Raw genomic sequence first — 3,806 nt, forward strand, 5'->3', positions numbered from 1 at the left:
TGTCATCCTTATCTGGAGAGTTTTAGGTGTGTCTCTCACTGCATTTTAATCAGTTTCTGTTTAGGTAGAGGAGGGGAGAGGGGGAATTCTTTGTGAGTCGGACAGTCTGCATCCTGTGTCAGGGTTCCCCAAGAACATGGAGCTGACAGGTAACAGTCCTTAGATCAACACAGTTACAACCAACAGCTCCAAAGAGTTCTAAGGACATTTTTATACACCAATCCAAACAACTTCATGTTTACAGCATACACATGGGGAAAATCAGGAAGAATTGGAGGTCCCAGTAGATGCATCTAATTATGATATAATTGGGATTATGTGATGGGAGAGGTCATGATTGGAGCACTGCCATGGATGTGTATAGCTTGTTCAGGAAAGCTGGGCAGAGGAAAAAGGAGGAGATGTTGCCATATATATGTGTGTGTGTGTGTGTGTGTGTGTGTGTGTGTGTGTGTGTGTGTGTGTGTGTGTGTGTGTGTGTGTGTACACACACACACAAAAGCAATCTATAAAACAAAATACATATGAGCAGACTATTAAATTTTTTGAAGTGTGTTAGGGATAAATTTATGATAGTAGAGAGGCCAAGTAGGGAGGATCTTATTCTTGATGTGTTGCTCAGAAATTGGGAGGAATTGGTTGAGAACATAAAGGTGGAAGGTAACTTTGGTGACAGTCACCACAGTGTGACAGAGATCAACATCCTAAAGGGGCAAAAGAGTGGTGAACAGTGGAATAAGAACACTGGACTTCAGAAAATCTGACTTAAATTAGCTCAGGGAACTGATGGACAGGATCCCCTAGGAGGCAAGTCTGATGGGGAAAGGAGTCTAGGAGAGCTGGCTGTACTTAAAGGAGGTGTAGGATCGAGTTATTCCAATGTGACAGAAGAGTGTGAAGGAGACCACTAGACCGCAATCTCTTCAATGAGCTGAGACTTAAAAAAAAAGAAAAAACTAATAAAAGATGGAAACTTGATCATTGTACTAGGGAAGAGTATAAGAACAGTGTACAAACATGCAGAGAGAAAATTAGGAAGGCCAAGGCACAATTTGAGATGCAGCTAGTAAGGGGCATAAAAGGCAATACAAAGGGATTCTACAGATTCTACAAAAGGAAGACCAGGTTGCTTACTGTATGGAGAAGACAAGCGAGTTATGGGGAAGCAGAGAAGGCTGAAGTATTTAATGCCTTTTCTACTTTTTTACTTTTCAAAAAAATTCAGGAAGCTGTCTGTTTTACTCCCCTGATGTCCAGGGTGCTGTACACAACTCCGACAATCCCTTATCGTGTCCCATGTCTTGCAGATGGCATCCTTGAGTTGTTCTTTACTCTGGCTCGTGGGTGAGCCAAACTCAGCCTCTTGCTAGGCTTCATGCATTCGTCCTTGCACTCCACCCTATTGGTCCTCATTCATACTGCCCCACTCTTACTGGGGCCTCTTGCATTCCATTTTCTCTCACTGGACCTCTTTCATGCTGCCTATGACTGGGCCACACCCAACCTGCCCTGCTCCCTTAAGGAACTGCATAGGCCATCAGGCTTGCCTACTCCCACTCCTTTGCTGGCTGGTGTGCAGCCTCTCAGGCCCTCTTGATCTGAATGGTGATCAGCCAATTCACCTTGCCCTGGGCGCAGCTCTGATCTGGGCCCTTCTCTAGGTAACTCATCATTCTTACTCCCTCATTAGGACCAATTTCTTGCCCCTTTCATCCACAACTCCCATTAAGCTGCTTCACTCGGCCTCGGACCCACTTGTGACCTCAGGTATCTGAGGATTTACCTGGGCCTAACTGCCTAACCTGGGCCTAACTACCTAACTGCGCCTTTCCTGCGGCTTCCCTTCACACTACTACTGCTGCCCTTCACTGGGGCCTACTCCACTACTGCCCCCTTACTGAGGCCAACAATACTATGGCTCCCCTCTCTGGGCCCACTGGGATCTTGCACCTCTTGGACTCAGGTGCCTCCTCACAGGTGTGCCTGGCCCCCTAGTCTTAATTGGTTCCTTTGCTGGGACCCACAACACTACCACTGCCCCTCCCTGGGGTCTTGTACTCCCACTTGGGGATCAGGTGCTTCTTGACAAGTGTACCTGGCACCCCCACTCTCACACTGGGCTCACGTGCCTCCCCCTGGATGTGCCTGGCCCAACTACCCTCTGGTTTTAACAACCCATCAGATGGTGGGGGTTGGTGATATCAGGTACCCCTACCCACCTTTCACCAGATTGGTAACTGGCCTGGCATTTCTGGGGGACTGTCCCACCATGCACAGCCCCACCAGACCACCCTTCCCTGGCAGGGTGCAGTTTTCGGTCTCACCCAGGACCAAGCAGGCCTACCTGCCCTGGTCTTCTCCCTACTGGGCTATGTGTTGTTTCTGGGCTGGTCTCCCTTCTGGACCTCCTGTTGCAGCCTCCTTCTGCTGGCTGCAACCTTCATAGAAATGTGAAAGCTGACTGAACCCTACCCTCTTTTGGCTGTGATGTCATCTCCCTCGAGAGGACCTTTGGCCTGTCTGAAGCCCTGGCCATACCTCCAGGCCACTCAGGGTGTCAGACGGCTCTCCACAGCCCTGGCCTGCCCCTTGTGGTGGGCTCAATTGCCTTTTGGCCTTTCAGCCCTGGCCCCTTTACATTGACCAATCAAGGGATCAGAGAGTTAGCCTAACAGCTGCTTCCTTCTGTGGACAACAGTGATCCCCTTCTGGGCTCCACCGTATGGCCCTCTCCCCCAGGGCTTGTTTAGAGCTGCAAAGATCTTCTCTCAACTGGGTTCACCTGAGCCCTAGGCCTCACCCCTGCCAACTCTATTCAGGGGCTTGCCTGGCCCCTTCATAGGCCTACAAGTTGGTACCCTCCTGCTTAGGTTTGGCCTTGCTCTAACTAGGCCAAAACCTTCTCTCTGGGGCTTGGGACATAACTGGATCCCTAGGAACCCCCTGCCATCCTCATAGCTCCTCTCTTACCTCCAAGATGTTCCATAAGCAGCAGCTCAGCTGGGTGCAGATGCTTGCAGCAAACTGCTCCTCCAGCCCTGACAGCCTGGCTCTAAAATGGCGGCTTCATCAGGGCTGCCTGCTGGCAGGGTACCTGCCGGTTGCTTGCTTTTAGGCCTTAAAATGACAGACACCAAAGGTACTCTGCCACACTGACATTCATACCTGGAAAGATCATGGAACAGGTCTTCAGGGAATCTGTTTTGAAGCAGTGAGAGGTGAACAAGGTAATCAGAAACAGCCATCATGGATTCATGGCTGCCCAACCTAATTTCTTTATAAGATATGGTAACAGGTTCTATGAATGGGAGGAAACCAGTAGATGTGATATACTTTGACTTTAGCAAGGCTTTTGGCACAGTCTCCCACAACATGCTTATTAACAAGCTAAGGAATACAAAATAGATTAAAGTACTGGGCCAGATGCAATGCATCCAAGGGTGCTGAGGGCATTGGCTGATGTGATTGCAGAGCTGCTGGCCATTATCTTTGAAAACTTGTAGTGATCAGGGGAGGTTCCAGAAGATTGGAAAAGGGCAAATATAGTGCCAATCTTTAAGAAAGGAAGGAAGAAGGATCTGGTAAACTACAGACGACCAAGCCAACATATTTAATAACTTCTTTGCCTCTGTCTTCCTCAGTAAGGACCAGAACTACCACCTCCCTGCTGGGCCCCCTTCGGGCCCCGGGGGAGGCTCACTTGGGCCCTGGGTGAGTGAGGATTTAGTTAGGGAGCTTCTGGAGGGACTGAACATTTTTAAGTCAGCCGGCCTGGATGATCTTCACCCTAGAGTCCTAAAGGAACT

This window comes from Gavialis gangeticus, unplaced genomic scaffold, assembly GCF_001723915.1.
Source record: "Gavialis gangeticus isolate Ggan-Ray unplaced genomic scaffold, GavGan_comp1, whole genome shotgun sequence".
NCBI classification, from domain to species: Eukaryota; Metazoa; Chordata; order Crocodylia; family Gavialidae; genus Gavialis; species Gavialis gangeticus.